Source organism: Panthera onca, chromosome D2, assembly GCF_046562875.1.
Source record: "Panthera onca isolate mPanOnc1 chromosome D2, mPanOnc1 haplotype 2, whole genome shotgun sequence".
NCBI classification, from domain to species: Eukaryota; Metazoa; Chordata; class Mammalia; order Carnivora; family Felidae; genus Panthera; species Panthera onca.
Genome location: NC_138349.1, coordinates 47588632 through 47603574, shown reverse-complemented (window position 1 = coordinate 47603574; position 14943 = coordinate 47588632).

Sequence of the window (14943 nt, the reverse complement as noted above, 5' to 3'; positions counted from 1 at the left end):
AGTATCTTGGTGACTCTAATCTGGCTGATACAAATGAAATGACCAGAAAGAAGAAATGAAGGCAAGGCAGACAGAATGAGCTAACACCAATGATAGTGATGGTAACAATGAAATAGGAAAGAACATCAGGTCAGAATCTGGAAGAGCTTGTCAGACACCCTTGTGTTTCCTGCTTATACATGGGGGTCAGGAGGCTATGAATATTTGTTAGTGGTTTGGTTTGGCAGAAACATGGTAACAATACTTTACCTAAAATTCTTGCACAGATGCCCTGGGTCCTGGGGCCAAGTTCTTTATAGACATTGTGTAGTCTTGGAAGGTTGGCTACTTTCTGCACCCTGGCCTTGTTTCTCTATTTCAGGCACAGTGAACTTTTAAAATTCTTCTCAAGTATCCATCCCCTTCATGCTTTCAGGAAGTCTGCATATCTTGCTTCCTGTGCCTGAATTGCTGCCTATCCCACTCAGCAACATTTGCCTTACTTGCTCTGGCTCATTTTCCAGTTCCCTTTTTCTGGGAAGCCTTCCCCTCCTCAAGGACTGGGTTAGGGATCCTTGTTACTTGTTCTCATAACGCCTATAAACACTCACTACAATTGTAGTTAGTTGCTAACTTATTGAGTTGTTTCTTTAATGTCTGTTTCCCTCCAGAGGCTGGTATGTCCGTGAGAGTAGGGACCATTATGTCTTGTTTACATGCATGTTGCATGTAAGGTGATAAGAAAAAAAAATGCCACCTACATGAGTGCTGAACAAGGAAAAGGCCTGGTGTTATGGGTTGGATTGTGACCTCCTCAAAAGATATGTTAACATCCTAACCCCCCAGTATTTGTGAACGTGACCTTACTTGGAAGTAGGTTCTTTGCATATTTAATCAATTCAAATAAAGTCATTAGGGTGGGTCCTAATTGAATATAATGGAAATTCTTATAAGAAGAGGAAAACACCATGTGAAGTCAAAGACACAGAAGGAGGGGTCCATGTGACCACGGAGACAGAGATTAGAGTAATGCGTCTATGAGTCAATGAACACAAGAAATCAGTGGCCACCACCAGAAGCAGGGAGAACACAAGGAAGGCTTCTACCCAGAGTTTAAGAGGAGCATGTTCTGCAGACACCTTGATTTCAGACTTACAGCCTATTGAACTGTGAAAGAGTAAATTACTGTTACTTTAAGCGCCGCCCCCCCCCCCCCAATTATGGTACTTGCATGGCAGGTATTAGGAAACTAACACTTCCAGCATTTGGAACTCGTACAAAGGTACAACTGAACTAGCAGCAAGTGACCCTGACTTCTGTGATGATGGGCAGTGGTACTCAAGACCAAGTTTGCTTTTAGAATTTAGGATTAGATTGACCTGGCAGGTGAGGCATGAAGTAGGCAAAGCTGAAGAGAGAGAAGAGTTTCAGGGGCTTGGCATCCATGAGAACAGCTAATAGTAATGGTTAACATTTAGTGAGTAATTATATCTACCAACATCATCGAAGGTCTATACAAACATGATTTTATTTATTCCCGTAAATAAATTATGAGACAGAGCCTATTATCTTTATTTGTGGATACAGAGAATGGGGAATAGTAAGGTTGAGATTTAGTAGGGTCTTGATTTGAACCCAGGCAAATATGAAGACAGACAGCAGTGAAAGACATCGCGAAAAACACCACTTGACGTAGAGCTATTTAGCTCCTCAAAATATTTATTAAGGATCCATATGGGTCAAACTGTTTCACAGCCTGCTGCCGTGCACTGAGATTAAGCTGATTTCAGAGGTGTTATTGACATACAGGTATATGCTTTCTATTTTTAAGCTTGTTTTGACAATAGTGTCAATCAGTCTACATGTTTCATAACCCCTGCGGCAATGTGGTGTGATATTGTCATCATATTCACAATCTTGGTTTTACATCCACCTCATTAAAACCCAGAAGTACTTAGGACATTCTGGTGCCGACTCTTCCCTCTCTTACAGGTGCTCCTTCTGCTTCCAAAGTAGGTCAACCAATAGCCCAGGCTCAGACAAGGAGAATATGCAGAGGAATCAAATTCTGGAAGGAATCCTGATGGAGAAAGAGATCATTAATTCTCCCTCTAGAGAGAACTTCATCTCTCAGAGACGAAATCTATTCTTGAAATTCCCACGAGAAAGAGAATCCACTGAGTCTCCGAGTGTAGCACGTGAGATGGTGGAAGCAGGGCAGGTAGTCGGAAAGTCTGGGCTTCATACCGTGCCCTTCCACTTTATCCCCCTGGCTTACTGAGGCTGCCTGTCCTCGTCTGGGAAATGGAGGTAACACTGGCTTACCTGCCACATAGTTTTTTGAGAGATGAAAAGGAGAACATGGAGAGGATGGTGTTTCTTCATTCAGGAAAATTCCACTGAAAAAGTTCTATTGGGAAGGAGCATCATTTCTTTCCTTTTAGGTAGGTGAACATTTTTATTGTTGTGTCCCAAGGATCTTTCCTTTTGCTTGTACAGATTTTTCCGTTTCTTCTTTTTCCTTCCTTCCTTCCTTCCTTCCTTCCTTCCTTCCTTCCTTTCTCTTTTCTTTTCTTTTCTTTTCTTTTCTTTTCTTTTCTTTTCTTTTCTCCTTCCTCTTCTTCTTCTTCTACACCAATCATTTCTACAGTCTCTTGAATCTTTTTCACTTTTTCACTTGCTGTATTCCAGGCAGAGGTTCAAATTGCACAGAGGGTCCATATTGTGGTGCACACACTGCGTGAGTCATACATGTATACACTGAAAGAAATGCTGTTTACAGAAACTTTATGTGCTTTTTATTCTAAGTGATTCACTAGATCCATAGACCAATTTTGGTAGTTTTGGACATGACTGTAATTTGCACAGCTAATTTTTTCTTCTCTAGATGTACTGTTGGACTTTCCTTTTCCTTTAACTTGACTTTGGCAATTTTTTTTTGTTGTTAAGATCATCTCAACTACTAATGCCATTATTCCAAAACATGGGCAGTCCTCTCAAAATACTGTGATGTTTGCCCTTAAGAAAGTGTTCCTTATTCAAATCACAAGTTTAAGTATTATGATCATTGATCTCGAGCGTGTTACAGAGATGTCAACACATGAGTACTAACAACTGATGGTAATAATAATAATAATAATAAATAATAATAAATAAATAAAATAATAAATAATAATAATTATTTAAATAATTAAATAAATAAATAAATAATAATAATAAAAAAATAATAAATAAATAAATAAAAATAAAAATCAAAATCAGTGCCAGTTCAGCTCAGGTCATCTCACGTGCCAGGCACTGGGCTCTTTTTTACATTTATCATAGGCATCCTCCAAAGAATCCTGCCAAGTGGGCATGACTGTTGTTATTCTGCAGAGGCGAAAGTTGCAGTTTTCATAAATTAAATTGCAGAAAGACAAGTCAAGCAACGTAGGTCTAGGGACCCAACAACCAGTGCTTTATCCTGTGTATTAAGGATGTGCACAACCACATTCTAGGGATGATATGGGCTGTTACGGACTGAGCAGGACTGGTTTTGGAACCTTGATGGAATCAGGACACCAGAACACTATAGAGTCTTTTCCCTACTATCTGTAAAAATCTGCTTCTTTGCCCTTTACAGTAGCTGTTACATCCACCTGCTCACAATGAATTTTTTAATCACCTCTGGTGATGTGATTCTGACGCCTGAAGTATTTTGTCCTGGCCACGATGGGGAATCTTCATTGTTACAACATCTGTTCACCCCCTTCCTCCTGGCAAACTCTGAGGCAGAGGATTCGCTGGAGGGCTTTTAGCAACGTCTCCCTTTTCTGGGCATGCGGAAAGTTGGCCATCTGGCATTGGTCATGGAATCGCCTTCACTGACCTCTTGCATTTAATTTCCTGGACTGAGGGCTCACCCTTACCCACTGTATTTACTATGGTGATTTTTGGCCTCTCCTTACATAGGCGGTTAAGAAATTATAATTCCTCCAGGAGGGACTAAGGCTGTGCTTTCTAGCAAGACAAAGAATATATCCCACTGTAATAGGACTATGGTTTTCTAAAAGACAGTTTTATTACTTGCACTTACTGTAGTATCAAGTTTCTTTGGATTTACTTATCATAATAGGACACGACCATCTGAATTATAGTCTACAAAAGTGTAGGTAAGAAATCTCCCTGTGGTCACCTCCTCCACCTTCCTGGAAGCTCAGCATTTTGAGCTGGACCAATTAGAAAGATGTAATTGCATCTTGAGCCAAGGGGTTGGCTTTTTACGATGGTTGACTTTTAGCCAGTCTGGCGTCTGTTGCTCTCTTCACTTTTGATTCCTTGAATTTCCTCCTCCATAGTATTTTAAGATTTAAGTGTCCAGATGGATACTAAATTCTTTTCTCACACCTGGCTTCCTGAGCAAGCAATGAGGTTTTGCTTTTTCAGCAGGCACGAACCATGTCTCTTGGCCTGCTTTTCGTAACACACGACACTTTTTCCCCCTCCTTGGCTTTAATGGTCTCATTAAGGGTCTTAGAAATGGGGGCTCTCAAATATCATTTATCCAAGTACCATCAAGGTTTCAGTGGGAAAGGGACTGAGAGAAATAGAAAAATAGTCACAGATTTCTATTCATCTCCAGCCAGCTTGTCATGCTGCCCTTTGAAAGATGGCTTCATAATTAATATGGGCAATGGACAGGCCAGCAGTACCACTGGCTGCCCGGGCAAGCCACTCAATGCTTTTTTACTGCTAATAAGACATAACTATGGCTAATAGTAGCGTTTGCAGAGTGTATTAATGAAACACAATTTCTGAGTGTGATACGAATTTTATCTAATTAGTAGCTTTTAAAAAGCCTTCAGACATGTTTCCAAAGGGAATTGGATGCACTGAAAAGGGATTCAGGAGCCAGAGACCCTAAATGGCTCAATACTCTGCAGACAGTGTGAGGTCAGTTTCCTAGGCGGCTCAAGAGAGCCCTGTTCCAGGAAACTTGATTGAGCATAAAAGTTCTCTGATATTTTTCCTTCAGTAGCACAATACCTTGGACTCCTTACTACTTCTTTCAACCGATGAGCCAGAAAAACAACAAACAAAACCAAGTTAGACCTTTTCTTCAGCTTGAGGTACTCATCATTCCTGACACTTTCTCATGGTATGGCAGATCACACAATCTGAAAAGAGCATATAATGCCAAACATGGAAGAGGCTTGCAACTCTAACCAGAGCCTAGAGTTGCTAATGCCTCTCAGTGACCTACAGGCTCTTTAGTTAAAAGTCCAACACACCTTTTAGCCAATTTGCTTTTCTTCCCTTTTCCTTCTTCCTCTTTCTGCTCTCTGCCCTCCTTTTGTCTCTTGGTTAGTTTGCTTCTTCTTTTCTCCATACCTGTTTCTGTGTGTGTATGAATCTCAGACATTGATAATTGAGTTAGTCATATTTTTCAGTTCACGATTCATTAGCACACAACTTCTTTTCTTTGTTTGGTTGTTTTCTCCTTCAGTGCCCCTCTTCAAGTTCATGTCTATTTCTCCCATAGACGGACACTCAAGGGCATTTAATGTCTCTACTTAGATAGGTCATCAGTGAAAATCATAAAATTTAGTTTGGCAAGTGCGTCTTTTTAACTTATGTAAGTGGTGTTGTGTGACAGAACTCATTTTACTTCATTTATTTAATCAATTCTATTGTTAAAAAGTTTCAATATTGTTGGTGTTTGTAAATCTCTAGCTTATTCTATACATCATCTATCAAATACTTGTCTCACATTTTACTTATTCATTCCTCTGTTGATGGCTTCAGACTTGTTACCATAAGCAATATTTTTTTAATGTTTTATTTATTTATTTTGGGAGAGAGAGAGAGAGAGAGAGTGTGAGCAAGGGAGTGGCAGAGAGAGTAAGAGAGAGAATTCCAAGCAGGCTCTGTGCTGCCAGCCCATAGCCCAATGTGAAGACAGTACTCACAAACCTTGAGATTGTGACCTGAAATGAAATTAAGAGTTGGATGCTTAACTGACAGAGCCACCCAGGAGCCCCCAGCAATATTTAGTGAACATCCTTATACATGCCTCCTTACATTCCCAGGTGAGAGTTTTCCTATTATGGAGTAAGATGACTAAGGTTGTAGATATGAATATCTTTAATTTTGCCAAAATATCTTTAATCTTCCCCTCAAAAAATGTCTTCTCCACTAGCAATGCATAGTGGTTCTTACTTATCTACATTTTTGCTATTGCTTGGTATTATTGGAGCATTGAGTCAAAGTTCAGAATCTTACTGTCTAAGTCAGGACCAAGTGAGTATGAGACTCCTTGGATGAGTCCTTTAAGTATGATTCTTTGAATAAAATTTCTCTTGATCTGCAAAATTAAAGAAACAAGTTATTTGTCCCCCACATACCCAACATTCAGGATGGAACAGGCATAGGATGATGTCTGTAGACATGACTATTTAGAAAGCAGGACAATAGGAGACACTAATTGTCACCAGATCATAGTAATTGTGAAATATATGCAGGAGGTTCCCTTTTTTAGAACTTAGTTATACTTCTGCAAAAGAGTTATTCATTATTATTCTTCATGGTTTTGGCTACACTCTCTGGGTTCTGGGTTTCACTCTCTGAGTCATGCGTTCATTTTTATAAAGGTACCTTGTGTTTGTAGCTGAGTAGTGTTCTCCGAATGCTTCCTGGTTGTAGATTTTGGGGACCCAGAGGCGTATTTTCATTTTGTGCTGTTTCTGTCCCTTTCAGTCCAAGTTGTAGATGTTTCTGAATATAGCATTCTCTTAAAAACCTCGTGGGTCTCCTGTGCATATTTTTGGAGTTCAGGCCATTAGACAAAAGCATACTAACAAATCTTTTCAAGATAAGCCCTTTATTACTTCGGGCTTCTATTGAGGAACAACGCTCTTAAGCTTTTAGAAGCTCTGTTGTTTGATTTAAAGGACCTGTGAGTCACACTCTTAAAACCTTAAAGAGCTTTTTTGTCCTACTGAATGACACTCTGAGGCACCACCTTTGATATTTTTATTGATATTTCTTTGATACTTCTCACTCCCTCAGCTTCATGTTTAAACCCTATTTTCTTGAGAGTGTCCTTGGTTTGATCTTTGCTCAGAGCTATTTCCTAAATTTAGGATTGCTGGCCATCCGGTGGGGCTGGGAACCTTTGAAACTAGCAAGTTCTGGTTCTTTCTGTGTGTAATGGTCCTTTCTTCAACTTATCACTGTCCTCTCAGATTTTACTCGAAGCAGCATTTCTGTGGCATTTTCATGACTCTGGCTGGAAATCTCCTTACCTAGATCATCATCCAATCCACGAAGTATATTTTTAACTTCCACATTACTTCTGGTTACTGTTGCTAAACTTTCTGTCAGGACATAATGAGGGTCTCCTTTCCTCCAGTTTCCAGTAAGAATTTCCTCATTTTCTTTTAAGCCCCCACCGGCAACCTCCCTAAAGTCCAAAATTTTACTAATGGTCCAATTAGACAAGTTAGACTTGTCTGGTTGCTGCCCACTGCCTGGGCCGTATATAGGCTTTTGTTATGGCACATCTTCCTTTTGGTGCCAAGATCTGTATTAGTTATCGCTCACTACGTTACAAATCACCCTAAAACTTAGTAGCTGAAACAACAAACATTATCGCACATTCTCACACCTGGGAATCTGGCAGCAGCTTTTGCAAGATGTTTACCGGGGTGTCTCACAAGGTTGCAGGTAACCTGCTGGCCAGGGTTGCAGTAATTTCACAGCTCGGAAAACTTGATGATAGGCGCATGCACATCATTGTTGGTAAGCCTCAGTTCCTCACTGGCTAGTGGCTGCAGGTTTGTTGAGACCTTGTCTTGCAAATCTCTCTGGAGGACTGTTCACAACGTGGCCGCCTGCTTTCCCCAGAGCAAGACATGAAGGAGAAAGGGAAAAAAAGAGGGAGGCAACTCAAGATGAAAGTCATCGTCATTAACAACCTAACCTTGGAAATATTTTGTTTTCTATGCCATAGGCAATTGGTTACACAGACCGGATCTGAGCCGGTGTGGGAGAGGACGATGCAAGAATGTGAACGCCAGGAGGCACGTATGATTGGGAGCCATCCTGGAGTATGACTACCGAAATGACTTCATTTTCTCAACACTATTGTTAAACAATTCATGTTTCCCCCCCATTGATTTTTAGTTATTATCCCCAGCATATGTTACATTCATAATTAGAAATGGGCTAATTTCTGGCGTTTTAATTTTATTCCATTTGTCTCTTTTTATTACTTGTGATCTCTCGGTGTGCTATAATTTGTGACCTTTCAATAATTTGTCTTATCACATGGAAGGGCATGAAGGAAGGAAATGGTTAAGAAGTAGGTCTAAAGTCTATTCTCGCCCATGGGGATTCCCCTGGGAAAGAAAGAAGGCCTAGACTGAGTAGAATCTTCATGTAAATATGCTAATGACATATGTGATAAACGACTAATGTTTTTTGCTAATGGGAGAGTTTAGCAGTACATCCTGTTTTCTAGGATTATTCAAGCAACGTAAGTAGACCTGAGATCTATGGATCCATGGGACACACCTTCCTGGAAAATGTCACATAAATTGTGTAAGTCTCCAACTACCAGATGAGCAGATATTTCCTACCAACTTGGCAAGTAGGTAATCAAATTTTGAGGCTTCTTTTTATTCCGTTTAGTTGTTTTTTATACCAAGAATACTTTATTGGTGGTGTTGTCCACTGGAGACACATAGTATCTGTTTGTTTTTGGTCATGTTGAAGTCTTTGGTGATGAGTGAATCAATGCTTAGGTCAATCAATTTCTTAGGGGTTGCAAAATGGTAGAATTCTAATTCTATCACTCCTTCTTCATTTTTTCATGCTTCTATAAAAAGAAAAGTCCCGGGGCACCCGGGTGGCTCAGTTGGTTAAGCATCCTACTTTGGCTCAGGTCATGATCTCCCGGTTTGTGGGTTCAGGCCCTGTGTTGGGCTCTGTGATGACAGCTCGGAGCCTGGAGCCTGCTTTGGATTCAGTGTCTCCCTCTCTCTCTGCCCCTCCCCCACTCATGCTCTCTCTCTGTCTCTCAAAAATGAATAAACATTAAAAAAACTTAAAAAAAAATTCCCTTCCTTTACTATTCAATAATCCATTGGTATAGTTCTTATATGAAAGGCACGATAAATACATTAGCCTTTCCCTTTATTAATTAGTTTTCAGAATGACTTGGTTTGGGGAACCAGGATGGCTCAGTTGGTTAAGCATCCGATTCTTGACTTCTGCTCAGATCATGATCTCACGGTTCATGAGACTGAACTCGGTGTTGGTCTCTGCACTGATAGTGCAAAGCCTGCTTGGGATTCTCTCCCTCCCTCTTTCTCTCTCTCTCTGTCTCTCTCAAAATAAATAAACTTAAAAAAATAAAATGACTTGGTTTGCTATCATCCTTTAAATTTCACTTATTATTATTATCTTGCAGTATTATTATGAAGTCATGGATTTAAACATATTTTGATCAATTGTGGGTATTATCCTTATTGATAATGAAGTTATACCATATTTGATATAACTCATCAATTTGGCTTTTGAGTCCTTTAGACGTGATTCTAAAATTCTTTGACGGTTCCCTTTTTATTGGCTACAACAAAATGTTCTATGCTTATCTTGTATATTTCTGCTCCAGACTGGAAATTAGCTATTTCTTGAGGATATCTAATTTCTATTACAGAGAAATGGTGTTTAGAACTCATAATCTGAGTGCTAAGGTTTTTTATTGCTACTGGGTTTCTCCACGGACTTGCCAACAAAATATGTTGCCAGACTTCTGAGAAAACATTTCTTTCTTTTGATAAATGGTGTCTTGGGCTAATTTTAGTTTATGTTTCTTTTAATATGAGTAAGCTTGAACATTTCTTATGTCCAAAGACATTTCCTTTTTCCTTGAATAGTCTGTTCATTTCAGTAGCCCATTTTAAAATAATATTTTTGGACTTTTTCTTCTCTGGTGTAAAAGTTTTTCATACTAGCAGTTCTCAAAGTATAACCTAGGGAGCCTGGGGGTTCCCCAAGACTACGTCAGGCAGTGTATGAAGTAAAAAGAATTTTCAGAATACCAAGATATTGTTTGCTTTTTCACTGTCATTATCTTATGAGTATACGGTGGAATTTTCTACAGGCCACATGACATGTGAAATTGCAATAGGAAGAATGCAGAAACAACCATCTATTAAGCTAGGCATTTTTAAAAATTGCAGAAATGTGAGGCAATGGCAATCTTCCTGCACTTTTTTTCTGTTTCAATTTTTGTGTAATCAAGATTATCAATCTTTTTTTGAATTTTATAGGACATCAGACTTTTTGCCAGTAACACTGGATACAAAAAGATAACTAAGAAATATTTTTAACTCCTGGGGAAAAGAATTTTGAATTAGTGCTGTACATCATATTAAGGGATCAGTGTGTGAAAAAAATCTTCAGATCCTGAAGACCTCAGGAAGCCTGGCATGAAAAGATCTTTCTAAAAGCCATCTGGATGGGCGTGGTGGGGAGAGCTATGATATCAATGCCCTTGCTAAATTAAAGTGGGCAGAACAGTGCATAGGGCACAGGTGAGGGGAGGTGGTCTGGGGCATGAACACCTCCCTCTTCATGGGCAGTAGGCTATGCTAAGTTTTTGGCATGGATTTTGGTAGTTACATCATGCTGTTGATCCACACTCGCATTTATTTTTTCTTTCTGTGATGTCCTATCAACGATCTATTACCTACTCTCTACTTAAGCAGATTTTCTTTTTCTTTTTCTTTTTTTGGCAAGGGAGGAGTATTAAGTACAGTACATTTTATTTTTAAAAATGACATATTTAACCTTTTGGATATCTGAGGAAACTCAGTTTGGCCAGTATTGGCCTCACACTTGTCCTGAAGACCAGTCTTCTCTACTCTTAACACCATGAGGGTAATTATACGGGAACAAGTAGAGACCTTGACTGCTTTTGTGTCTGTCCTAGTGAACACAGTGTAGCTCATACTGTAATTCCACGCTCTTAACTCTGGAGCCACCTCCCTAAACTTTAAAAAGAACCATACAGAGAGACCACTGCTGTGAAAATATTAGATTGCTTCTGAAAACCTACTTCTCCTGGACCTGATCCCTGCGAGGTTAGCTTCATTCTTATGGAAACTAGCAGTTACACATTAAAGATTTTCAGCAGTCCCAAGCTGAGGATGCATCCGGTAGCAGCACTGTGGGGAACACAAATAAAAACAGTCATCAGTTACTGTAGTAATCAAACATTATTGTGCGAAAGCTTGGGAACAGCCTTGGGAACCCAAGCGTATGGGCTTCAGGATGCATTCCACAGCTGTGCCCTCAATTCTCATCATCTCTTTCCCCGTGGCTTAGGAGAGAACAAACTAATCTGGGCACCAGGCTGTCATCTTCATTACCTAGGAGATAAACTGATCCTCTAAGGATTTCTTCCCCTCCAGCCACTGGTCCTCCCCTGCAGTTTAATTTGCATTTGTATTACTCATATGGTTGTTATTTATAAAGTGGCAGAGATTAGGTTTCTGGGTAAAGTTGGATTTGGTGCTGAAGTACATAACTACTTTTCAAAAATGAAATTTCTTAAGCCCCCCTCTCCCCCCCAAAAGAGGGATTATTCCTAGAAAGATGCTGACTTGGTTTTAGGATGGAATGTTCTCCCTGCACAATTCTGACTGTGGTCAGTACTCTCCAGTCCTTGGGTACTGGTACTCCATGAAGCTCGAAACATCATTTTGGAGGTACAAAATGATTTTAAGTGAGCAAGTATTTCAAGAGCTCTCTGTTTTTATTAAAGTAGAAGAGGAAGTTTTGAAATCTGGCTAGTTGGCAGCTTCAGAGGAGAAGGATTTTGGCCAAGTCAACCAGTGAGATCTTGTCTTTAGATTCGTGCCACCCAGCATTGCCCAAACTGAGAGATAGATTTGCAAATATCAGATCTCGATGTGTTAATTTACAGCAGGAGATTCTCTTTTACGGATTCTTGAAGACTTAAGTCCATTATCCTGAGCACTGTTTTCTACAATGCTATCTAGATGAACTGGATTCCAAGTGTAAGGATTGGGCCACTCGTGCAGGATATGGGCAAGGAACAGAAGAGTTCTCTTTCACAGTCAGGGAGTCTTTGTCCCTCTTTATGGCACCGTGGAAGCAGCACTCACCTGTGCTTACATTCTGGCTTTCCTTCATCTAACCTTCACTTCCACATAGATGCCACAGGTATTTTGCAACTCCAGAGAATGTTTTTCAGCTTTTCGTCAGCAACACCACACTCATGTCCTTCTAGGTTTTTATCCTTAGAGGTAGAAAGTCCATAGTTAAGTGCTCACATAAGGAAATCTAGTTGGCCTAATTCTAACACATGCTACCTAGAGGCTTTGGGTTCATACCTTTCTGAATTGTAGTTTCCATATCTATAAATGGATATCACATGAGTATCTTATCTCATGGGGCTGTACTGGCATCAAAAGAAGTAGTTCTTGTGAAGTGCTAATGATGTGTGGTATGCAGACTTCATGGTGGCCCCAATTATTTATCTTTTTATGTAGCCCCCTTGATAGTCAGTAGGGCTGATAGATGCAAACTCTAGGATATTATGGACATGGTGGAATATGATTTCTGAGGCTAGATCATAAAAAACATTGTGTTTTCCATCTTGCCTTCTTGGGTCACTTGCTCAGGAGGAAGTCAGAGGACACTCGAGTAACCCTTGTGGAGAGGTCCAAGTATGGGAAACAGTAGTGCCTGCTGATAGCTACGCCAGGGAGCCATTTTGGAAATGGATGCCTGCAACGTCACGAGAAACCCTGAGCAGAATCACCTAAATAAGTCCTTCCTGAATTTGTGATCCACAGATACTATGCAATAATAACAGTTTGTTGTGTTAAGTGGCAGAGATTTGGGGTAATTTGTTATGTAACAATGGATAACCAATACAGTATAAAGGTACTCAATAAATCATAGAAATTATTATTACAGTCTAGTCAATTAGATTATAGTTTCTGGTCTTGTTTTAATGTGGGAGAAATGCCAAAATGATCAGAGACACCTGTTAAGCCATTTTAGTGTGGGCCATTTCTCTACGGGGCTAATTTGTCTTTCAGGATGCAATAGTGATTTTCATTAGCTTCACTTATCTTGTGGTACCTTAAAATAGTTATTTGAATACTGGATACACCTTTTAATTATACTAGACAAATCAGATTGGCCAACAGCTTCAGGATAAGAAATGTTTTAGGATGAATACAAAAGACACCAGAAATAGAACATTCAGTGTAAAGCCCTCTGTTTCTCATCGAACATTCTAAGGTTAGGTTCTCAAAATGGGTCATGATTCTGAGACTAGGATATAAGAAACTGAAATAAATGAAGATAAAGGAGAACCTTATTGATTTATATTTCAATTAATAGTTAAACTTTTATGGTCATTTGGGAAATTGTTTTATCTCTGAGGTGTAACTTTTTTTTTTTTTTTTGAGAGAGTGCTTGTGCAGGAACAGGGAAGGGTTAGAGGGAGAGGGAGAGACAGAATCTTAAGCAGCCTCCCTGCCCAGAATGCAGCCCAATGCAGGGCTCTATCTCATGAACCGTGAGATCATGACCTGAGTCCAAATCAAGAGTGGGATGCTTAACCAACCGAGCCACCCAGGCACCCCTAGGTTTGCAATATTAAGTGGAAAGGCAAAAAAACATCAGCCACAAATAAATGAAAGGAAATATTGCCTACCTTGGGAGACTGGACTATAGAGGAAACTAGCCCTTAGAGTGTCTTCTAGCTATAACTTTATGTTCCTCCAGCCTAACCAGTGGGGACATTCATACAAAAGATTCATACAAAAGCTGAAGTCGTGGTAGAGCACACAATCGTGGTGGGATAGTCAGTGGTCTTGAGGCAGGAAAACTAGGTTCATATTCTAATTCACCTTTTCCCCAACTATGTGGTTTTGAGGAAACTAACTTCTGTATGAGCTTTCTTGTATGAAAATGGAGTACTGATTACGTCACAAATCCTTAGGTTTAAATAATGGGGTATATGTGATTGTGTATATTCAGTGCATGACCTGGCATGGAAACATGGTAAAAACTGAATCTGAAGGCGAATGAAGAGAGAAGTGAACTTGCAAAGGGAATGAGCTTGTGCACACTCTTGTCTTTTGAGTGAAAGATTTTTTGTGAGTTTCTTACCAGGGAACGTGAAGAAACTTTGCCAGGTTTCCTCGCGTCCGTATTGGTTCCATGGAGTTTGGTTTTATCTCCACTTAGAAGTACCAGTTGTCCTGCATTTTGCAATAATATCTTTACCGGCCTCTGGCATCTGCTAGGTTATGAAGTTCTTTTGGGGAAAGAGACTACATCTTATTTATTTATTATTATTTTTAAAAATTTCTCAAGACTTGGCACATAATAGGGTCTTCATAATTATTTGATGAGGAAGTAAATGTCATAGATTTTTAAACCAAACTCTTATTCTTGGAACCATGGACACTACTATGAAGTTTCTCCAGTCCAGAGGGCAGGCACCAGTTGTTAATTTAAAAAAGAAAGAAGGAAAGGAAACAGGTGGTAGGTGAAAAGAATGTGATGGTTTCTGTAGAAACACATCACTGTTCTTAGTGACCCTGAACTGAGTCTAATTATGTGGGATTTAATCAATGCAGATGAATAAGCCCTTAGATAAAACCCTCAAAGCCTTGTGCTTGCATGAACTGTCATAAGGATTTTTTAAATAAGTGTGCAGATTGCCCAAGGAAAGGGACTTCCCCCAATAATTAACCTACGCTCCGGATTTTGTTGGCATGAACACTTTGCAGCGGTTAATGTATATGAAATTTTTTAGGCTGGGGGAGGGGGGTGATACGAGATCAGAAGAGAAGGCACCGGCTTGCAGGGATGTGATCAATGACAGACATGGAGAGTCAGATGGGGAAACAGGTGCATCTGCAACCCACA